Source organism: Dermochelys coriacea, chromosome 2, assembly GCF_009764565.3.
Source record: "Dermochelys coriacea isolate rDerCor1 chromosome 2, rDerCor1.pri.v4, whole genome shotgun sequence".
Classification (NCBI taxonomy): Eukaryota; Metazoa; Chordata; order Testudines; family Dermochelyidae; genus Dermochelys; species Dermochelys coriacea.
In genome coordinates, this window is record NC_050069.1 from 246,925,743 (window position 1) to 246,950,825 (window position 25,083).

The window sequence follows — 25,083 nt, forward strand, 5'->3', positions numbered from 1 at the left end:
AAAGTTCAAACAAGCTTTTCATTTACCTGCATGTTTTCATCATCGGAGGTTAACCTGGTTGTATGCCTGACAATTTCCAAAACAGCCCTTTTTGAGGTGTTTTCATTTTTTCACTCTTTCCTTTTCCAGTCCTCTGTCAGTTATTGCCCACCTATCGCACTCTCCTTTCTGAGCTAGCTATGGTTAATGAAATGCTGATTGGGGATTCTAGAATACACTTGCTGATGATTATGTGTTATTTTAACAGGAGAATGACAATAATTTCCTGTAATGCCACTTGTTAAGGTAATTATGCTGTAATTGCCTTATCAAGGTGTCATAGAGGAGAGGGGAGAAACTCCTAGATTTCACAGCTGCTGTCATGCTCCTGTTAAGTGTTATCTTGAAAATGTATTATCAGGCATCAAGCTAAATTTCTATCAGTTGTTCTAAATCAGAAAGGATCTGTCCTAGGTGGGGCATATGGCCTCTGCATTTAATGTTTCTCATTCTGATAATTATAGAGGATGGATTACCTTTGTTTGAATATGGAAGCCATACAGTATATTTACATAGGTGGGATAAATAAATGCAGATTTATTTATCTGTGTTTGGGACTTGTGTGAGGTGAGAAAGCTGGTTCTCAAAAAAGGTAGATTTAAAAAATGAGTTGGGTTTTGGAGTAAATATGCCTACTAATATTTGGGCATTGGTTCTGCCCTAGAGAGGGAAAGGGTGGGATACAAAAAAGGAGAATGAGACAGTCAAAATTAGAAAACTGGTAAACTTGTTTTGTCTAATTTTTTCCTGGTTTAAATCCAAGGTAAATTCCAGCAGCCAATATCAGAACATGGAAAGAATTAGTAGAGGGGGCAGGAAATGGTTTTCCATCTGCATGAACATTTTGGAGACTTATTTTTTTTTGCATACTGAATTGGGATGAAAAATTGAAATATTATTTTTTGTGAGCTGAAAATTCAAAACAAAATTGGATCAGACTAATCAAAATGTTTCATTTTGAGAATTATGTATCATTTTGATTTTTTTTAATTCTTTTTATATTTACTGTAAATTAAATTTCAAAACAAAATTATTTTGGACAGAAAAAACTGAACTTTTCCTTTTAAAAATGTTGAAATGGAACTCTTAAGAATTTGAAAACTTTTTCAAAACAGAAAATTCATCTAAATCAAACTTTTCCCATGAAAAGTTTGCTTTGATGAATCTGCATTTTTGATCAACAACTCCTCCACCCCCACAACGTTTTCTTGAAAAATTATGAATCAGCTCTAACAATTAGTTGGGAAACTTATAGAAACCATTAATATTCAATGTGGAAGGTTGCATTTCATACATATGCACCTGAGTCTATTGCTTGGCAGTTTGTGTTGTCCTTTGCACCTGTGCAAACCTAAATGTGTGAGGAAACAGCTACCATTTTGATTTGGTGGTGTTTGACACTCACTTTGCAGAGATGAAATAACAACACAGGGTGGTGCAAGGCTGTGGAGAATCAGGTCCATATGACCTGATCCTGTGAGGCATAGAGCCCCATGGTTTTCACTGATGTCAGTGACAATTGAGAGCACCAAGTCCCTTACTGGACCTAGCTCTATAGAGTGTGTGTTGTTTTTAGAAATGTTAAATAAATGTGCATGTCTGGATATCTGCAGTTGTTTCAAACATGAGAGATGATGCAGCATACTATGCTGATGGTAGCATTAGCAATGCACAGACAGAGATGCTAGTATGATAGCATCACCTCTTTCACCAAGACACTGTTCCAGTTAGAAAACTGAGGCTATGTTTACACTACCACAGTAAGTCGACCTAAGTTACACAACTCCACCTACATAGCTTAGGTCAACTCACTGTGGTGTCTACACTGCACTGGGTTGATGGGAGACATTCTCCTGTCGACTTATCTTATTCCTCTCATTCCTGATGGAGTACCGGGGTCAACCAGAGAGCACTCTGCTATTGATTTAGCGTGTCTTTACTAGACCTGCTAAATTGACCGTTGGCGCATCGATTGCGGGAGTGTCCATCCTGCGGTAGTGTAGACATAGCCACTGAAACTAAATTCAGAGGAGAAAATATCTTTTCCCCTATTTTGCACCCCCCCACACACACACTCCCTCTGCCCAGAGGCAGAGCTTGCCACCAAATGCATCCGATGAAGTGAGCTGTAGCTCACGAAAGCTTATGCTCTAATAAATTTGTTAGTCTCTAAGGTGCCACAAGTACTCCTTTTCTTTTTGCGAATACAGACTAACATGGCTGCTACTCTGAAACATAACATCAAAGGTGTGCTAGGCAGTTAGCAGAGACAAGCTCTGCCTCAAACAGCTTGTAATTTAAGCAAACAACATGCAGATGGAGGAAACAGCAAAGCAGCGAAGCAGCAGTGATGTTTAGGTTTTGTCTTGCTGTTTCCATTATTTTCATTTCTTTCTATTATTTATTATCTATTTGATTAACACTTTCTGCTGGGAAGGACTGGGGTTTGTAGGTATCATTGAAGAAGTGTGTTTTAGTAATGGATAATGTATTAAGAATTCATGCAATATATAAGTGCAATATAGTGAAATGTAGACCAGCAGAGTAAAACTTCTAGAAAACCTTATCTTTCTAACACAATATTTATCCAGTGATTGCTGTATTACCACTATATTTCTATTACATTACAGATGACTGTTATGCTGATATAAGGCGATTCATTCATTTACTTGTCTTGCTTTTGGAATATTTAATGTCCTTCGTGTATGTCAAAGCAGAAAGCAATAACTCTTCCAGGGTTATTTTCATCACTTTGAATTTATTTTGTTGCTTTGAAGCCTCACAAATACATTTCAAGAGTCAAAGGTTTTAAGATGTGAGGGATAGTGGCTGTGGTGGTTGTAAAATAGACTACTAGAATGTGGATATTTTATAACCAGAAGGATAGAAGACCATTAGGTTAGTCAGGTTCCTAGCATCAGAATACCCTCACAAAAAACATCCCTGGGAGATATATGCTCTCTTATAGTAGAAAAGGGCTAAAAATATACAATATCCCAATGAGGACAACTAACAAATACTGACAGGGCTTAGTTTTGTTTGAAGGAAAAACATACAGTGATTCATTTCTGCAGAAACCCTTCTCTGTGTCTGAACACTAATAAGATTTAACATCTCCTTGTGCAGAGCAATGTTCAGAAAAATACCTATTTTGATTTTCCTTCTGTGCCAACATATGAGATTACAGGTACATAGTTCAAAGGCCTGACATGGTTCAGGGGGAAAAAGGTGCTACACATGTTTTTGTGGCAAAATAAATGTCATTTCTCACATACCCAGTTTTGTCTTTCTTATATAAGAAGAGACTGACCATCATCATTCATCTTCTCCCAGGAGCAAGCTATACACATCTGTTAACTAAACAGAACAAAAACTGAGAGGGGCAGAAAGTGTCTACAACAACCAGTGTGTTGCCTTAGGCTCAATGAGTCAATATGAACAGAACTGCTGCACTGACCTCCCAGAGTTTATATGTCTTTGACTTCACCCTTGCAGTGAATAAAAGACATTTAATCTCCTCCCCATTAAGATTTCACTTTTCTCCCATTGTGTAACTTTGTTTCTAAAGTCATATTCAGAAATAAAAAAAATAGAGAAAATATCTGGCTAATGTCATTTAAATGTGGAGAGCTAGAAAAGAGATTGCAGTAGAAGTCTGAAAACAGAATGTGTTATCATGCATTATGGCGGAGATTTGCAAAAGTAACTAATGATTTTGAGCGCCTCAGTGTTTAGGTGCTCAATTTTAGTGACCTTGAAGGGACCAGATTTTGAAAGGGCAGGTACTCTAAAAATCTGGACCTTTTAAGACATCATAAGGTGGACCCAAAATCACCAGTTGCTTTTGAAAATCTTTTCTTATTTCTAGAAGGCGGCCTTAACGAAAACCCCAGCTTGAACCCCTTTGAATTGGTGAAGTCCAGAAGCAAACTCTTTAGGTTTTTGCCAAATCTCTAATATAAGGCTTGATCATTCTTTCTGTTCATTCGTTCGTCACTCCTGGAAACATGACTGAGGTTTATTTTAATGAAGTATTTGGTGTACAGTGAATATACTCATGTGCAACTTCATGGTAGGGAACAAATTTTATTTTGCTATAGCTAACACTGATACACAAAATAGTGAGGCTCCAGTGTAATTTTGGTGACCTCTGTATCTCTTCTTATGCCAGTGAGGTTTATATTTATTAGAGTTATATTTTAGTTTTCTTATGTTAAAGATGATAGCTCCTTTTTTAAAAAAAATTGGTGCTGCGAATGGAAATGCTTCTTCACCAGCAGCCTGCAAGATCAAGTTCCTAAAGCCTTCAAAATGGAAACAAGTGCTACTTGTTTCAAGGGAGATGATACTTAGGTGAATGTTAGATATGCCGATATTTAAAATGTAGCATGTGGGCTCACGAGTTCCAAGGCAGCAAGGAAGTGTTTTTGAATGGAGCAATGTTCTCTGGGAAAATTATTCTCTATGTCTGCCTAAAGGTGTTTCTTTTAGTTGGGCAAATAGAGGACCGCCTACTCCCATCCACACCCACATATACAGGGAGAGCAGAATTTGCTGTGGGTCTCCAAGGCACACCCACTCAAGCCTATTGACTTCAGGGGGATTGCATGGGTATAAATGGGAGCAGAAGTTTGCTAGGAGTCTGTATTAACTTATGCCAGGTTGCCTGCTCATGCTGGGTGCATTGTGTAGAGGAGCTGGAGGCAGCTGTAGTAGGAGGAGTAACTGGAACCACAGTTCTGGGAGGAACCATATATTCCATGGACCAGTGGTGTTGAGCATCTGTGTAGATGCCAGTTTCTTACATGGCAGGGTAAATTTCTTCCACTATGGAAAACTCGTAGGGAACTTTGTTAGCTGAAACTGAGAGTTTCCTGTCCCTTACATGGTTATTCCCATTTAAGGGAAAATGGGACTCATGTTTAGCAAGAAACGGTGGCAGAAATAATAACTGAGCAGTGAACACCCTCGTAAGAAATGACATTATCCAAGACTCCTAAATTCCTAGATGTTTTGCAGTCATTTAGTACATCCTCATATGGTGACATTTTCCACTGAGAATAATTTAGTCTACTTCGAAGTGTTTAGAGGCATACAACATGACTGATGTAAAACAAATGTGTACATTATTTTAAATGTGTTAAGGCTTAAAACCAGAAAGTTAATTAGTAAAATTGAAAAAAAACAAATCTAGAATAAGATTAGGGTAGTTGAGTTTTCTGGCAAATAGAAGAGTGAAATAATTCATGAATTGATTTAATTAAATGTCGATGATATACCCTACCGAAAGCATTCCTCCAACTCAGCTCTCAACACTACACCCACACTCTAGTTCTCAGAATTCAGCTAAACTGTCTCCTACCTTATTCTCCCCATCCCCAGCACATTTTCATGTGTGATGAGAGGGTGGCTGGATTTGTTGGGGAATTCCCAGGACAGGTTTAATTTCCCCTCCTGATCAATCACAGCTTAGTTTGGTGTCCGGCTGTACTAAAGGTCACGAATCTGACTCTGAAGAGCCCTCTCACTGGGCAGGAGTTGTACCCACCCATCCACACTTAGACTGAGCTGTAGAGGAGCAAGGGGCCATTCAAGCTCTCCTGCTGCTGCTGCAAGTTTTTCTCTCCATGCTAATTATACTCTTCAGTGGTCAGGGGTCACAGGTCTTGAAACCTGGTCCCCAGGGCACTTAGCAGCTAGTAAGTTCTGACCTACGCCCAGGGACCTGTTACTAGTTGCTAGAACAGAAACTGAACCCCAACAGATAGAGGACTCCAGTCCTGGAATCTGACTGGCAGAATGCTGGGGTGTACTGACTGGTTCACAGCTTCTGTATAAACCCAGAACAGGAAGAGGAAGTTGTCCATGCAACTGGGTTCTCCCTGCTATGGATGGCTTCCCCGTGATACCTATTCCTACTACTGGCTGCTGATCTCCTGATCCTGCCTGCCTCCTGACACCTCACTCTTGAATTGCGCTCTGGCCTATCTCGGACTCTGACCTCCTGGCATCTGATCCCTCCTGACTCTTGATCCAAACACTAGGTCAGACTACCCATGTCCTAGTTCTGATGGCAGACCAGCATTTAGGGCCAGTGAACAGTCCTTATCCTCAGTAGACTGTACTGGTGTTTAATTTTAGAATGCATGTTGTGATATTGAATAACCACTGAGTTATCTTTTCTGTTCAGATGAATCCAGAACCACACTGAGGTTTTCACATATTCCACTACATTGTTTCTCAACTTGGGGGTGGAGTTTTTGCTGGTGGGCACATGGATTCTGTTGTTTGGGCTGGGTTGATAAGTAGGCAGTATGTATCTCCAAGATTTGCATGATTCATGTTTTAGCTGGGACCAAAAGATTCACTTGCAGAGACTGCCTGGAATCTGTCCCAGCAATGGCTCTGACCCTCTCTGAGGGACGAGAATATGGCTCAGTTCAAGCTGGGTGTGTAGGTGGGAATGGGCTGCATGGCACTGCTGGTTGGCTAGCCTTTTTGACTTTGGGGTCTGCCAATCAGGAAAAAAGGCAGTTCACTCTTGGGTTGAGGGGCTACAGCTACCCTCTGCTGGAAAGACTATGTTAATTTCCCTCCTTCATTTCTTTATGTTCTTGTTGTTTGTTAAAATGAAGTTGCAGCCTTTGTGCCATAAGCTGTCCTGGGAGGGTGAGGTGTCTTGTTGAAATTCTCTGTGCGGTATGTTGACTGGCATCACAGAGTTGAACCAGAATGTGGTTCATTCTGACTGTGCCTACTTCAAATTTTTTTTTCTCTTAAATCAGTGGGTATTGTTAGGGGCTTATTCCTTCACCCACTTACTTCCCTAGTCCTTCTCACATGAACAGAGAGCAACAATACCCGAAGCCCAAAGGTGCAAACAATTCAATGTTTATTGGGGTGAACTTCCAGCAAGCATGATTCCAGTTTCTTTCCTTAGTGTCCCCCTTCCCAGCTCTGACACCACAGAGCCTTACCTGTGTCTCTGTTCCCATTCCCCCCCTTAGCAAAACATGATTTCAGTTTCCCATTCCCTGTTCCCATTTCCCCCCTTACTTCCTGATTGACTGCAGACTATACAGTAAAACTTGAGTTCTGCTTAGCTATACCTTGACCAATCATTTTCCTGAAATTTAACTAACCAATCCTAACATATTGTAACATGATTATTTAACCAATTATATCCCACCACCTTAATTAGTTTACACCCAGCAAAATTAATTATACAGCAGACAGAAACAATCACAGAACCAGACAGAGATCATACAGACAAACAATAGGGAAATGGGGACTACAACAACACAGAAATGAGGATTTCACAACTACATCTATAAAGACAAGGGTTTCCCAGCTGTGTCTATCGATAAGTGAGTTCTTACCAGACAGAAAACTATCAATCTAAATTTCCTTTTACATCTTCTAGGCTCTTCCCTTTCTCTGGAGGTGATAGATCAGATCACCTTCCTAACAGCCCCATATTGACTAGTTTGGAAGGTGACCGGTCGCTTCCCAGCTTATGGCTGCCTCTGTTGCTTAGCCAAAGGCCTTAGCCTAAGCACAGGGCCTCAGACTGTCACAGTGAGAAAAGGCCTTATACAGTCAGACAGTGATTTTGATTCTCTTTTATACCTCTATACCTAGCTAAGTGATAAGAATACACCTAAATTAAAGTATAGGCCTTTACAGACAGGCCTGAATATCTATATCCTAACAGTTGTAACCATGGGTGGGCCAAATTTCAAGTTAAACAAGGAGCAATGAGTTCTGTGTAGTCACCAACCCTCCAGGACTGTCTGGGAGTCTCTATAAGTTAAAGCCTCACCCCTCTCTCATATACGCATTTAAGTCTAGGCTGCAGGGAGGTGCCTATGCCTGTCTACAAATTCACAAATGGAACCTGCAGGCTGGAGTCAGGCAGCTTAGATACCTAAGTCACTTTTTGAGGGAAGTGTGAGGTGCCTGCCTTGCTTCAAGCAAAAGGTCCAGTACAGCAGGAAGGAACTCACCTTATAATTTTTAGATCAATGGTCACAGCACTTATCTAGAGTCGGGGAAAGCCAGGTTGAATTCCCCCCTCTCAGGTGTTTGTGTAGGGGAAGTAAAAGGATTTGCACTGGGGTCTCCCGCCATTCAGGGGACTTCTCTAACCACTGAGCGATGGGATATTCAGATGTGGGGCTCCTGCAGGCTCTTTTGATAAAGCTGTTTCACTCTGAATAAATAATGAATGAGTGGCTGGAGCCTGGGGACTGGACTGGTCTCTCACTCCCTAGGTGGGTGACCTAACCAGTTGGACTACAGAGTCATTCCCATTCTCTCACTCTGGCCCAATGACTGGGTAAGTATTTATCCACAGTGTTTTAGATGCATCATCAAAAAATGTTAATGCTTTATGTTTATATCCTGCTTTTATCTTCTCTAGGTCTCTAAAGCACTTTACAAAGGTGTCAGAGTAGCAGCTGTGTTAGTCTGTATCCGCAAAAAGAAAAAGTGTACTTGTGGCACCTTAGAGACTAACAAATTCATTTGAGCATAAGCTTTTGTGAGCTACAGCTCACTTCATCAGATGCATGTAGTGGAAAATACAGTGGGGAGACTTTATATACATGTAAGCTTATGCTCAAATAAATGTGTTAGTCTCTAAGGTGCAACAAGTACTCCTTCACTTTGTATAAGGTGCACTTTGGTATAGTAAGATATGGGTCTACCACTTCAGTTGCAAATATCCTGTTGTAGCTTTTGGCAAGTCACTTAAATAATTTGGATCTCAGGTACTCCATGCTTAAAATCACCTTTGCCTAATTATCCTCAGCCAATGCAATGGTGGGTACAGGACTGTGCTTAATTTTGCCAGATTTTGGAGTTGTTCATTGGAAAGAGGCATTGCCATGCTTTTTCATTTTTTTCCCCTTTCTGATTCATGTCTAGTTTTCAAACAGCAAATGTGTTTTTTTTTTTTGGTTGGTTGGTTTTTTTACAGATCCTGCCTTTGAAAACTGGCCCTTGCATAGCAAATGTCTAAATCCACCTCCCTTGTGTTTCAGATTTTGTGATGAGGTTTCCTTGAGAGGCTAAAAGGACATACAAATACAATAGGTACTGAAAAAAAATTATGTTCACAGCATACACAGAGAGAAGTTAGATAAACACATAAAATACTCTTTCTGGAAGGATGCAATATAACACTAATTAATATTTTAGAATCCAGAACCCTAACATACAAGAACCTATCAAAGAGAGAGAGACAGAGATAAAGCAGGCTGCTCCCGAAAGCAGAGAGGCACAACTCAACCCACCTTGCTTCTAGGTTGGCTCAGACTGACTGTTGAGGTCTCACGTTGCACACCTGCCTGCAGAGGCCCCCTAGCTTGCAAGCAGGACCAGGTAACCCCTTAGAACTTAAAGGAATAGCTTGTAATTTTAATATAGTTCAATACCCCACAGACTATTATTTATTTGCATTACAACAGCACATAGCAGCCCCAATAAAAGCCTCCTTGTGCCAGATACCATACAAACACACAGTAAAAAAGTCTCTGCTCCCATGAAATTAAAATATAGGTCATGAAAAGACAGAAAAGGGACAAACAAACCAAGGGAAGGATAGAGTTAAGGTGGCAGAACAAAAAAAACCCCATCATCAGACAGTAAGCAGAGGTTACAGCTTTCCCTGCTTAGCCATTGACAATTTTTTTAAAAAAAAAAGCCATTTCCAGAAAAACTTTAAAGTTCAGAAATTAAAGAAATACTTTATTCAGCATGCTCAACAACACCTTTAATTGCCAGTGGCCAGTGACACTTAACCCTAAACAAGTTTTTCCCCCCCCCATTTACAAATAGTTGCAACATCAGTCTGAGAATGATGCCTGGGTCATAGTCAAAAATTTGGAGAGACCAGCGGGCTGCATATAGAGTAGGACTCACACTTGGCTTTCTGCTGGCTCAGGATTGGAAACTGTGCTAGGTTGTCATTGTCATTTTTCATTTTCTTATTAATTTCATTTATATTAGATTGGAATGAGCCAAAAGTCTGGAATGTGGTTACCAATAGAGTGGTCAAAATGAACCCAGGGTTTCCTGAATTTGTAGGAAAGATTTTTTTTTTCCAGTCGCAGAAAGTTAGAGGAGCTTTGAAAGTTTTTCTTGTAATCTTCATAGTCAATCTCACTTTTGAAGAAGAATAAACATCATTAAATAACTCTCTAAATGTTCCTGATTTCTTCATTTGGAAAATTAATAAATCCACTTCCACCCACAAAATAAAACAAACAAGTACAATAAATATTGTCAAAGAAAATCCTTTCTACTGAAGACTCGTTCTCCAGAATGTTCTGTCTTGTTAATGCATGTGGGTATTTTAAATTGCTCAGAAGAAATGAAGGGGAACTAGTTACCAAAGGATGTGTCTTTTTTTTCCACTTATAATTTGTCAGCGGCTCTATACATAATTAGCATATACATAATTGCTGATGCAACAATTATTGAGAAACAAAAGGAGCTTGATTGCTACACTCTTATACCGGGAATGAGGGGGAAATTAATTTTTGAATTTTAAATTCATTATTGAATTTACTAATAAATATTTAATGGAATATTCTGTCCTAACACACTTAAACAATACACTGCATGGGGAGCGGGGTTATTGTTAACATACTTAACAATACACTACATGGGGAGCGGGGCTAAACACATCATACATCAAGTTTTTCTTAACTGCATGCCATTTTTTTTTAATTGGACTTCAGTTGTATATATGACTCAAGTCACAAGTGCTTTACTGTGAATAAACACTCTCTCCAGATCCTAGCTCATACACTTTGATTTGTGGGTTTTGAATCTCAGTATCAGTTGGTGGTGATTTTTCACAGCATCCTGTTTGCTGTAACTTAATGAGTGAGTGAAACACAAAATGGTTCATTTACTTTTAAATGTAACTGTTTTTCTCTTTACCATGCTAATATTATCTTTCAGGATCAATGATCATTAGATAAAGGAACAACACTTTAGAGATACAATTGTTTAAGCCCCTCTTCATGAGAGCACTATGCGTGTGCTTAACTTTAAGCCTGTGTTTGTCTCCTGTCAATGAGACTTAGGCATGTAATTAAGGCCTCTCCTGAGTAGCGCTGCATTCCTGAAGCAGGGCTTAGTTTTGCTACAAGTTGAAAATATTTGCCTCATCTCTTAATATTTAAAGAGAAACTATTTTCTTTGTTTCCTAGCTAGCTGTTTGTTTTTGCAGAAGGGCATGTCTGAAATTTATTTCCATCAAACAATACTTAGAGAAGGGAAACTTAGGGACTTAACATAGAGATTGTGAAAAGAGTGGCCCAGGATAGACAGGGATGGAGGATCCTTGCTCATGCACATTCGGGGCACAGCAAGGATTCAGTTGATTGAAATTAAAGCAACTTTACCTGGTGTTTCCAAAATGAATTTCTCTTGGCTAACAGTTCATTGAAAGGGATAAATAGTCAATGGAAGCATTTGTATTATGTTGTTGCCAAGTCATCCTGATGTTCCATCAGAGGAATAGGAAAATATCCCAACTTCATGGCATCAAGATAAATGTTTCCCTTTTAATATAAACAACTATACCCATCAGTTAAAGATGATTCTTCCCTCTTCCTACCTTTATAAGACATCTTGGATTAGTTTAAATAGTTGTAAACGGTGTGATAGAAATTCATGCCAAACTAGGGCACAGTTTGTTCTAAGAAGTTATATACTTGGTGCATCATCTTGTCACATATTTACAACAAATAAGAAACATAAAGCGATGTACTGTTAGGAGTGGTACAAGTTGGAAAATCTCAAACTATACATGGAAATCAATATGAGAAAAACTAGAGTACCTTTGATTGTATAGAAAATTATGTTTATTTGAAGGGAATAAAGACAATTTGGGCCTGATTCACCTCTCACTTAGGCTGATACAAATCAGGAGTTAAATTCATGTAAAATCAATGAGGAGTCCAGTGGCACCTTAAAGACTAACAGCTTTATTTGGGCATAAGCTTTCGTGAGTAAAAATCCCACTTCTTCAGATGCATGGAGTGAAAATTACAGATACAGGCATAAATATATATTGGCTCATGAAAAGAAGGGAGTTACCTTACAAGTGGAGAACCAGTGTTGACAAGGCCAATTCAGTCAGGGTGGATGTGATCCACTCCCAATAACTGATGAGGAGGTGGCAATACCAAGAGAGGGAAAATTGCTTTTGTAGTGATTGTAGTGTAGTACATCCGATGAAGTGAGCTGTAGCTCATGAAAGATTATGCTCAAATAAATTTGTTAGTCTTTAAGGTGCCACAAGTACTCCTTTTCTTTTTGCGAATACAGACTAACACGGCTGCTACTCTGAAACCTGTATTTCAGTAGAATCTGTTACCAATTTTTTTACCAGCAAGGGTTTTAGTTCGGTTTGAATGTATTTAATAATTTAAGAGACCTCAGATAAGTTAAAGTAATTGGATTTATTTAGATAATTTAGTTAGTTAGACAGTACATAACAAAGAGTATAGTTAACACTGTCTGTGAGAACCTTTTACATAGGTGAGGTTTTTCATAGGAGTGGGTGGGTGAGATTCTGTGGCCTGCGCTGTGCAGGAGGTCGGACTAGATGATCAGAATGGTCCCTTCTGACCTTAATATCTATGAATCTATGAAACCAATCTTATAACAAGTGATGGGTAGCTTGTGCTTTTTGTCTAGTTCTGATAATTGCTTATAATTTATAGTCAGGTTGTTTACAATTTCATTAGTTCTTTTTTATGTTATTGATAAAAATACATATTTTTCTGATAGATTTCATAACATTCCAAGTACATTATTTGGACCTCTGCTGCTTACACATGACCTTACCATTAGCATATTATATTTGTATATATTTCTGTTTATTGCAGTTAAAACTCTGCTCATTAAGTCAAAACAACAGTATACGATGTTAACAGTTACTGCATCTATCTCCTACTTTCAGCAAGCTCGTATTTTTCCACTTCTTAGCCTGGTTGCAAAGCATTACCTTACTCAGAAACAAGTTAATAGGCTGTGACAGTGGCATCCATCCAATTACAAGCAAAGAAGCTATAAGTAAGTTATTCAATAACACTATTTTTTAAAAAATTTACATAAGGGTCAACAAATAAAGCATTTGTTTAAAATTTTTGCTTTTTAACCACATATTTTAAATGCAAAACAATATTAACACAATAGCAACTTTAACTACTTGTAACACAATTAAAGCCTTACAGGTTATCTTTATCAAGGTGTGTGAAATTAATATGTTAAAGTCCCCATTATGTATGTATTTAGATTTTTTTCCTTTTTCATATTATTGCCAATTTGTCTGACATAGGTATTTTTTCAGCGTAATAGGTTTTTAGATTTAAAGTCAAGGGTTTGATATGTACATTAAAAATAGGAGAAAGAACGAGGAGTACTTGTGGCACCTTAGAGACTAACACATTTATTTTAGCATAAGCTTTCGTGGGCTAAAGCCCACTTATGCTCAAATAAATGTGTTAGTCTCTAAGGTGCCACAAGTGCTCCTTTTCTTTTTGCGAATACAGACTAACCCGGCTACCACTCTGAAATTAAAAATAGGGACGACTGAGTTTGTTCTGTTCGTCTGGTTCACTATTAACTGTAGACATATTATTAAATACTGGAATAGGAGTCACAACTGTTTGTCCCATAACAGTGTGTGCCTGTGGTATAAAACAAAATTTGGAATGGTGACATCATTTGTTTGGCTCCCATAGATATATTCTTCTCAGTTAGTAACCATGCAGTTCTGTCTGTTTGTTATAGGTTGCCCTTTCCACTGGTCACCTCAACTTGGTTCACCTCACTAGACGTGGGACATTCGCAGCTAACTCATTTATCTCATTGAGCTGGTTTAGGCAGGCACGGCCACACACTGGTGTGTCTATGTCAAATCCCTTAGTGGAACAGCAAGCCATGTGTGGAAACCTTCTATGACTGTATTGTTATGATAGACCAGTAACTGTGGTAGGTCCAAGCGTTGCTTGTAGATGTAGTTTTCCAGGTAGCCTGTCGAATGGACGGGTGCCCGTATTTCAAACTCTGCAGTGTCAGAGTCCAGTATGAGCAAAGATGCAGTAAATGATGCACAGGGGGAGACTAAGGCTGTATATGATGTAGTAGAGCCTTTATTTGGCTGTGGTGTTACTGATCCCAAATTCCTAAACGTGCTAAAAGACATTTTTTTTACAGGATTGTATACACTGATTTCTTTCTTTATAAAAATTGGAAGTGCACTGTGGCTATACCATTTAAGCAGTTGTTTATCCTTTATAATATCTAGGATTTCCCCTTGTTCAATATGTCTCACAGTGCTGGTTATAGGGTTAATACATAGCTCCCATAATCAGAGCAAAATTTCTTTTCCCACGTGGTGAGGTTTTGCTTTTTCATTATTTGCACTTCATAACTCTTAAGTTTCAACAGTGCAGCAATAATGTGTGCATCATAAATAGTGTATTTTTCTCCTGTAGGTAACCCTTCCATTCCTATTGTTATGGGCTGTAAGACCTTATTTGCCTGTTCATGTTCAAAACAACCAACATGTCTTTTTGTACAGGTATGTTTCACATCAGCCCTGTTCCACATAGACATTTCTGAACCAACCCCCCTGAAATACAGCTAGCAACCCCATCTAACTTTTCAATTTCCCACTTCTAAAAATTCCTGATTTTGATATAATTTCTTTCCCTGCTGTTGGATCTCGAGCTCATTCCTAATAGGATGCTACTACATCTGTTATCAGAAAAATATACACAATGATACATTTACTTTGTCATGTAGCTGAAATTCAGCCATATTTCAGTGAGAAAGATTTAAGACAGCAGGTATATGCATAAATTGTATATTATTGTCCCAAATATTGAGATAACAGTTAAATCACTTGTTGGCTCAGGCTTTATGTCAGGGCATCTTTAAGGAGCAAAACAGTCCCAATATTCTCTAGTGTAATGGGTGTGGGCAGGGTTCATGAGTTGGAGAATCCGTTACTACTAAGGTGACCAAGCCGTGTTCTGTACATGTGTCATGGATTGTATGACCATCAACTATAGAGATTGATAAGGTTACATTATACAGTCCTGCATCAATAATGCTAATTGCTTAAACAGGGGTTGTGATAGCAGAGACTGAGCACTCACGGTATGTGAAAAAGTTTACCGCTTCTCCAGTGGAGCACTTTGTTTTAGCAAGAGAATTAGCTATTACATTTTTATGTATTTTTTTTAAGAGTTAATGTATTTGTTACAGCAATTAAACATTTGTTAATTTTATAAATTTTATTAACAATACTTTAACATAGCATAAAAGAAAACAACAAGTTTGTCCTCAGAGTGTTTATATAAACTTATTAACACTATGTTTTATTTTGTTTTAATTTTTATGACACTCATTTATTCTCGGGAGATAAAGATAGAAATCTTTGAAGAAAACTTTTCGGTTTACTTCAACATTTTATAACATAAGTAGCTAAATAATATAGATTGCTTTTTATATTTTTGAACATTTTGGCTATAACATACTTACAGCTATATTTTAGTATTTAATAAAGGTGCATAAAAATTTACAAAACTTAAAAAAGGTTATGATTTTATTAATATAATTTTGCATTAATATTGAAATATTATGGGAGGCACATTCTGTGGCCAGAGTGAGAGATTAACATTGCCCCCTTAAATACACCTCTATTGAGTGGAGGATTTTGTGATAAAAAAAAATGAAGCCAATTAAAGGTCCTTTTAAGACCTTACTCTTTACTGACAGGTTTCAGAGTAGCAGCCGTGTTAGTTTGTATTCACAAAAAGAAAAGGAGTACTTGTGGCACCTTAGAGACTAACAAATTTATTTGAGCATAAGTTTTCGTGAGCTACAGCTCACTTCATCCAATGAAGTGAGCTGTAGCTCACGAAAGCTTATGCTCAAGTAAATTTGTTAGTCTCTAAGGTGCCACAAGTACTCCTTTTCTTTTTACTCTTTACTGAGGATTTAATTGAGGTTTTCCCTAGATCATCTGTGTTTGAGCTGATTGTAGCCAGAAGAGTCTTTTTAATTCTTATTTAAGCCCTGAAATTGAGGTCTGTTATTGAACCAGGTTTTATTGTTTATCATCATATTCCTGGTAATATCAAACAGTTATTTTTCCAAACATTTGCTTTCTACTATTTCAATGATCTCATTTTTTTCCACTTGCCCTTATTAATATCCACAAACAGATCATCTGTGAGGGAATTGTTAATATTCTCCTTATCAAATAAAGATATTAAGGGACTATGTAATATTTCCACCATTTCTTCTGCGGTAATAAATAACTGCTTAACTTGCTGGCCTAAAAATAGTCCCACTGTTTTTCTTTTCTTTAAGTCCTCCAGTATATTTATAGAATTAGTTGTCATTTATCTTAATATCCTTAGCTACTTGGTCTTCATTTTCTTTTTGCTGTTAGAAGCAACTGTAGAAGCTAATTCTGGGTTGTTGGGTTTTTTTTTTTTAAGGCCATGCTGCAGTATTTTGCTCCTCCGAATTATTTAGAGTTGCTTTTCCCACTAACATTTAAGTTAAGGCATCACTCATTCCCATTAGGTTTAAAATGTATATCTTTAGTTGTGTGTAAATTTACAGTCCTCTGAGCCAGCTCCACCATATCTGTCATCTGTAGCTCATTTTAATTTACAGTAGCTCTTGTTAACAAACTGTTTGTTTCAGCAGTGTTGTTCATTTTAAGAAGTTTAACTTACTTTTATTTGCATCTGGAATTTTGATATTTTCAACTTTATTAAGACTGATTCAGCAAAGCATTTAAGCATACTATTAACTGTAAACCTATGCCTCATTCTATGCCTATTCAACAAAATATTTAAGCTCATATTTTGATTAATAGGGCCTATATTATGAATACTTTAAACCAAAACCCTCCTTCAAATATCACTTATATGTCCTTGTTTGAATATATCCCCTCTGGTGGCCACCAATAGGTGCAACTATCACAACTGATCCCTCTATATTATTATTAGTAGAATAAAATGTACAAGGACTCCTCTCTCACTCACTCTTTTTTTTTTTTCAGGCACTTGATGATTGAATATTCAAAATGACCTGTGAGAGATTAGTTAGGAGTGTGGCTTCTAATCTAACAGCATCAGTGTCTCCTAAGCATTTCAGAAAATGCTTCATCACCCTGGTTCTGAGAAAGGTAAATATGTCATATAAAGGCATTTGGCTCCGTGCCCCACAATATCTCATTATCAACAGGCTGCACATCAACTGTAGGTGGCTTATCGGTCAGGAACAATTATTGCAAATGGAAGCAAAAATGAAGCCTGTGAACCTGTTATACAAACTGATATGTGAATAAAATGGAGAACTGCATGTCACCAGTGGATGTGTATTTTTGGAAATGTGGCATGCAGCTGTCCTACCATTTGGAAAAAGGACCTAATTTTTTACCCCTTTTGTAAAGGAATTGTCAAGAGTGAAAGGTTACCCTAGGCTTGAGAACAAAAAGAACAGCCTTTTTGTTCTCTGTACAGTAGCTAGAAAAATGGGGTCCTGGCCCAGAACGGGGCCTTCTAAGTGCTACAGTGAAACAAATAATAATTTTTCAGTGAAAAATCCAGATTCAGCAACAGTGAAACATTTTGAGAATTCAGGTAGATTTCACTAAGTTGTTTTGGGGGGAAATATCCTAAACAAATTCTGGAAAAAAATACCCCCAAATCTTTTGTTTTAACATATTTTAGATGGTGGTTTTTTTCAGTTTGAAACAACTTTTCACTAAGGAATATCCTTTAATTTTATTTTCATAAATACAAAAACATTTAAAGATACTCAAGGTAAACAAAATGTTTGTTTAGTTTTTTGATTCACTGAATTTTTTTTTTTTTTTTTTACAAATTTATTGTTGGTCCAACTTGAAACAAATTATTTTTCCACTCTTCAAGGTTGCTAACAAACTAAAAAAATCTGTTATTGACCCAGCTCCAATAATAATAATGGACACCATACTTCTACTTTCTGCTACAATCCAAAATGCAGAAGGAAACATTATGCCCATTAATTATATCTTTAATAAAATAGTAGACATTTTACGTAAAGTCACCGCAAGTTGCTCTGTCCAAGTTTGATCTGAAGAAGCAAGCTCCTTTTAGTCTGTACTCTGAGGGTATGTCTACACTGCAAAGTAAGCCTTTGCTTGAGCCCGGGATCAAGCCTCATCCTCCCTTTCACGTACACTGCAATTGCAGTAACCTAGGGCTCGGACCCAGGATCCTGCAGGTCTGGAAGGTCTGAGCTCGAGTTAAACCAGGATCCAGGGTCTGAGCCCTATTGCTTTGTAGAGTAGACACAGCCCTGCTTGACTCAGGTCCTGAGATCAGCTAGAAATATCCCAGAATTCCAGGCAAAAGTTCCTTACTCCTCTGTATCCCAACAATCTGCAATCTATTGAAAACGGAAGTTGCCCCAGCTTTGAAAATGGCAGCAGCTCTGGTCAGAGTTAACCCATTCTCTTATGACCATTGATCTGCAAGCACACTGTCAGAGAGCCTCCTGGGTTTGCAATGGAGAGTGAACGGATCAAGCCTTTTGCAAAGCAAACTTCTTCCTGGTAATGTGCAGGGCAGGCAGTAAAGTTTTACCAAAGCGCGAGAGCTAGAGTAGCCACATTTCAGGGTGGCAGGGTGCTAAGGATGCTGGGATATGGTTACTTTGTCTCAGGTCTGCATACTGCAGCATGGACATCAGAGCCCTAGGTTTGAGCATAGATTGGGAAAGTCTTAACATAGGGTTAAAATACAATGTAGATGCTCAAGACAGGGTTACCAAACATGGGTCAGCTGACTCAAGTCCCACTAACCCTGGGCTTACATTGCAATGTAGACATACTCTAAAGGATCTTGGATAGCATGACCAGGAGTTCTGCTTAGATGCTGAAATTGATAGACTTTGCCACAAACAGTGAATGGGCATGCTGGTCAACATTTTGCTAAAGTAATGTGACACCCTCACAAACAGAAGAAAGAAGGTGATGTTCCTCTAAAATGATAATTGATAGATTTTTCAAATACTTAGGAAATGTGGATCATCATAGTTGTTTGGTTTTTATTTTAGAAACCTTGTGCATATGAATTGGGAGAGGGGGTTGTTTTTGAAAATATATGTGAGGATATGAATGTAGCTGTGGTACACGTTTGACTTGAGGATATAAATGTGGTTGGGTTCATACATCCAGCTTTGAAATGAGCCAAATGGAATATTTGTTGTTGCTGACTGCCCAATTACTGGTATTTCCTATTACTATGGGTCCACACTCACTAAGTGTGGGTCACAGACAGTATGTTATATGTGGCTCTTTATGGGTTGGTCCAATTTGGAAATGGATTTTCAGCAGCTATTTTATGTGGTGTTGTGTTTCTGAAGTCATGCTGCCAGTGCTGATCTCTCTTGGTCTCTGCCCCCATTTTCCCTTTCAGGACTAGAACTCCATGGCCAAATTCTGCCCTTGCTTACACCCATGCAACCTCAGTGAATACAATGGATTTGAATGGGAGTAACTGAGGGCAGAATTTGGGCCTGTGTTTAGACTGATATTTTTCTTACATGTGAATCAGCCAATATGTGACACTCAGATTCAATTTCTGTGGAGTAGATTGGAACTTTATGGCCTACCCTGAATTATCATATAGCTCTAGTGTCCCCAGATCACCCAGAGGATGAACTATGACACAGTTACCATTCCTCCTTTGCTCCCTCCTTGCTCTGGGAAGTAAGTAAGTTTCATCATCTATATTTCTCCCTGAGCTGGTGTTGTAGTAGCCAGGCAAGGTACTAACAAACTTCAACAGGACTTTATTTTTTAAAGTGGAAACCTCTTTTCCAAGCTGCTGCTGCACCCTCAGTAGCTCTCCCTCAGCCTCTTCAACTCCTCCCCACTCCTTCCTGTTTCCATTCAGACTCCCAACAGCGAGTGCTCCCAAGTCTAATAATTACAAGCAACATCTAAACACCACAGCTGGTGAGTAGTGGCCATGGCTCCTCCTACACTGCTCCTCAGCCCTACCCCTCGCCATCCACTTGCTGTCAGTGGTCAGTGTCAGGAAAGTAGCCCCAGAATCTTCTCTGTGTCTGGAGTCCCAGTCTGAGCATGCACGACCATTCCCCTGCATGGCAGAGTAAGGGCTACAACAATCTAGCTTTAGGTTTGTTGAATTCAAACAGAGCTGAAATGCAAGAGAGAAACTTCAATGTTTCATGGCACAGTGGTCGCACGTAAAAAGTTACAGATTCCAGTTGCATTCCCCCATTCGAATACAGGAAATATCTCACACCAGAATAATCTTTATAAACAGAATAAAATTTAAGCATGATCACTGTATTTGTTAAGGTAATACAAGATATCACCATACTAAATTGAATCCAAATCCAGCCAGGTGTCCTACTTTTGCTTAAGGTGTTTTTCTGCAAAATTTTCACATGATCTTCTGTTAAAACAACAAGAATGGGGATTTTTTTTCTGCCTCTTTTGACCTTCCTGCCTCTCACAGATTGCAGAGCCCACTTGATATTTAAAATAATGCCTTGACATCATCTACACCATTATTTCCAACCAGTTAAGTGGGTACATCAACAACGAGGTTTTATCTTTGTTCTGTCATTTCGATAGCAGAGTTCAGCTGGTTACCAGTGACCTCCATAAATCTATATTCCTGTCACCAAATCATCAAAAGATCACAATCTTCTCATTAGCTCATCTTAAAATTCCAGTCCTCAAAATTAACACCTGAACAGAATTCCATGACATATATTGGTTCAGATAAATTAAATTAATAGAGCGGTATTGGCTTGTGCCTGCTTTGCACAGATTGGCTCAGCAATTAAGTTAGCAACGGGTCTTCTTCATTTATCGAAAATAGAATCCTTCTCACCCTATTGTTATTCTACTATGGAGTCCCAGAAAAGTGAATTTTAATCAACAGTATCTTGCTTTTAAATATCCTATTATCTGTGTTATGAGAAAGTTAACCAATATGTGTTTTATAACCTAAATGAAATTAACTAGATTTCTCACTGTTCTTTGAATTGGTTTTCCTTAGTTAAAGAATTATCATAAATGTATGAGTTTTAGGGGCCAAAATATATTTTAAAACAAACAAGTAATTATAGAAAGTGAAATAAAGATGATTAGATGATAGCGTTTACAATGTAAAAAAATGAACTTAACATGGGATGTTACAGTCTAAGAGGCAATAAATCAGTTCAATTAATTCAAGATCTTATCACAATCTTCTTAAAAAGGCAAACTTTTATCCCATTTTTATATTAGTGTGGGCAGGTGATTTTGAAATCAGCGTGGAACTATGGATCCTTAAGTATAGTCCTTATTTACTTCCAATCAAGTTTATTTGCAAATGGAATTATGAGATTGCTCACATCAGTTCAATCAAACAATTCAAAATGGAAGTTGGAAATTTAGACAAATTAATTAACAATGAATGTAAATTCAGTTCAAAATTACGTTGCCCCTGTTATATTCAGCACCAAGTTTTGCCACCTAGTCATGTGTGCATATCACACATTAAACCCAAAATAAAATATGCAGGCAAAATGTTGAAGGTATTCTAATTTCACAAGTTCTGTAAGCTCGTGTCACTTTAAGCAAAAGTTCTAATAGTGGTAAAATCTTTGACTTACAAGCAAGGGTGAAAGTAACAAAAAGACTTACCAGTACGGGGGCGGGGCTCTGGGGCCCCCAGAACAGGCAGGGCCTTGGACTGAAGGGGCGGGGCTGGGGTCAGTCTCCCCCAGCCAGCCCTTCCGCGCTGCCTGGCCTGCGCCGCCCAGACTCCAGCGATGATTTAAAGGGCCCAGGTCTCTGGCTGCTCCCATGGTAGCAGTGGGGGTGGCCGGGAGCCCTGGGCCCTTTTATATTGCTGGGCAGCTGCCCCTTTTGCCCCACCCGTTCCCCCAGCAGCACTTTAACGCCGGCTGCGTACAGGCCCATATCGGCAGCCACTTCTTTCCGGTACGCTGTACTGGCCTGTACCAGCCACTTTCACCTCTGCTTACAAGCCAAAGAAGCTGTCAACTCTCTTGACCACAAAATCTGTGTGATTTTTACACTGAACTCTGAAAAATTAAGGGTTCTTCCCAGTAACTTTTGCTGTAGGGATGCATAGTTTCCTATTACAAATAGCATTAGGCTTTGTTTAGTAGTCCTTTGATTCATTTATTTAATTCATCTTCAATAGGTTACACGATTAATGAAATAAAACAATTGTAACCACCTTTGTATCAGTGCTTGATTATACCCTCACTTCAGTGATAAGATGAATAGGATCACTTCATATGTGAAACTCTGTGCAACTGCCAGTCAGACAGGCCTTATGACTTCATATCATGGTTCACCTTAAATGCTTATATTTCACATTGGCTTCTCAATATACCATTTGACTGTCTCAACTTCTTTAATGCAAAATAAATACCTTTTTAGATATACCTTTGTTAAAGAGATATATATATATAAATGATCATATTTCTATGTAAAATAGACTGCATGGTCTAAACTATTTGTGCCAACACGCTGCTCCGAGCAGTGTGTTAAGGTTGCTGGGCCTGGGCTGAGGGGTTGCATTAGGGGCAGAGGGTCTTGGGGAGCGGTCAGGGGACAGGGAGCAAGGGGGTTGGATGGGTCGGGGATTCTGAGGGGTTAGTCAGGGGGCGGGAAGTGACTATTAATAATGGAAATGCTTGAAGCCAAAGCAAGTTCGATATAATGTGGTTTTACCTATAACACGGTAAGATTTTTTGGCTCCCGAGGACCACATTATATCGGGGTAGAGATGTAATTTGTAGTCAGATTACCTAGGCAACAAAACTTTCTCAAACTGAAAGGTTTTATTACACAATGCCTTTAGATAGCTTTAATTTTCTGATCTAGTTTCTTAAATCATAACGGCTTTTAGATTTTATCTAGTAAATAACATTATGCCTTAGGATGTGGTATCAAATATCTTAGCATGATCAAATGTATCTCTATTACAAAATAAAATTGTATTACTAAATACAAATGTATTTAGCATAAAACATATAAAATAAAAAAGGAAGATAAAAGAGAAAGCTACTTCACAATTTAGCAAGAGTTTGTGGTTAAGTCTACCTACAGGTGACTGTCTTGAGCCAAAGTTTTGAAAATACTGATGTATTGGCAACATAATTATAAAGATTTGATATAGAATATGGTGATAGTTCAAAAGACTAAAAACATATCTGTAATTAGCATAAAGCCAATAATACTTTGTTAAATTTTACCTTTTTCTGTTAGCAGAAGGTCATTATTCAGCTGATTAGTTATTTGAAATTATTTGCAAATTCCATCATTCTTTCCTCAGTATAGATTGTATAACTCTAGACAGCTTGTTTCAGATAACTGATCTTCAAAGTTGGAAATCTACGATGTGTTGATTTAGTCTCCTAACATCCCTGGTATTGTTTCTGTCCCTGACTGATTTCTTTAACAAATACAGTGTTCTTCTCAAATATTACAATCAGATATACAGGCTGAGATTCTCTTTCAGCAAGTTCATTTAGGATCTGCTGTGTTCAAGGGTTATTGCTCGTAAAGCTCCACTGCTCCAATGTTTGCAGGAAGCAAACATGAAGGGTCATGAACAAAGTCAAATAGAGATTCATTTTCAAATTGAAATGAATATTTCACACATTCTTTCCTCATTTGCTCAGCTTTGTTGATGTTCTGAGCCCTGGATTCAGGACATATCCACTACCTCTAGGCTTGTTTTTAAAATATAGCTAAAATTTATATATATAGTAGATTGGTCACCTTAGACTAATTTCTCAGAAAAGAATATGTATATACATGTGCATGCATGTGAGAATCTTCAATGCCACTGCATTTGTATGTACCTCAAAAATATTTTTTGTATTTTTTAAAGCTAAGTCAATAAGCATTTTGCAAAGGAATGATTTTTTAAAAATACATGGGAAAATCTATTCTTCTGGACAAGGTTATACTTGTTTTGATATGTGTGTATCAGGGTGCTCTAAAAATATGGCTTGAAAGACTCATGTACAACAGTAAATTTTTGGAAGTCTATTTTACAGATGAATTGCAAAGCTACCGCAAACAAAGGCTTTTGGTTGTCTGGATAATGGTTCTTTTGACATGTAAATGTTTTTGTTTCCTATTTTGAAATGTGTTTTGCTTTATTTATCTTTAAATTTCCCTTTCTTAGTTGGGTGGTGGTACTAGAGATATTAATGAGGTGCACCTCTCTCCCTTCTCCTAGATTAGAGTGGGAGGAATAGTGATTCTTTGACTATGAAATAGTTGTAAAGAAAGCTGTATATGTTTGTCTAAGTCAGGAGGCTGCTAAAGTAGCTACTGCCTCTTTGTTTGTCAACTATTCTTTCATTTCATTACATTTCAGGCACAGAAATTAGGACCTGTTTCTGCTGCCCTTACAATGAGCAGAGCTTGCCCAGGAGAAGTCAATGGGACTGTTTGCTTAGACCTAATAAAAAATTGGAAATTGCTTCACACCTTGAATCTGGACAAAATTAAAAAAATCAGAACTTTTCACAGAACAAAAATATCTGTAAAGTGTGATTTTTTAGAAATGTCTAACCACTTCATTTCAACCTTTTTTAGGGTACGTCTATACTATGAAATTAGGTCGAATTTATAGAAGTTAATTTTGTAGAAAGTGTTTTTATACAGTCGAGTGTGTGTGTCCCCACACAAATGCTCTAAGTGCATGTAGTCGGCGGAGTGTGTCCACAGTACCGAGGCAACTGTCAACTTCCGGAGCTTTGCACTGTGGGTAGCTATCCCACAGTTCCCGTAGTCTCCACCGCCCCTTTGAATTCTGGGTAGAAATCCCAGTGCCTGATGGGGCTAAAACATTGTCGGGGGTGGTTCTGGGTACATATCATCAGGCCCCCGTTCCCTGCCTCCCTCCGTAAAAGCAAGGGCAGACAGTCGTTTTG

General features: G+C 38.2%; 1 long non-coding RNA gene across 2 annotated transcripts; it reads left to right on the plus strand.

Annotated features, from left to right (window-relative positions):
• The first annotated feature begins 477 nt into the window (after positions 1 to 477).
• On the plus strand, positions 478 to 24,664 carry LOC119851989. Of its 2 annotated transcripts, none has more exons than XR_005291487.2 (5): positions 478 to 631; positions 13,022 to 13,134; positions 14,562 to 14,647; positions 17,150 to 17,275; positions 24,525 to 24,664. It is a non-coding gene; the product is annotated as an uncharacterized LOC119851989 (long non-coding RNA). The 2 variants fall into 2 exon arrangements; XR_005291486.2 differs by having other exon boundaries at positions 479 to 606.
• Positions 24,665 to 25,083: the final 419 nt, after the last annotated feature.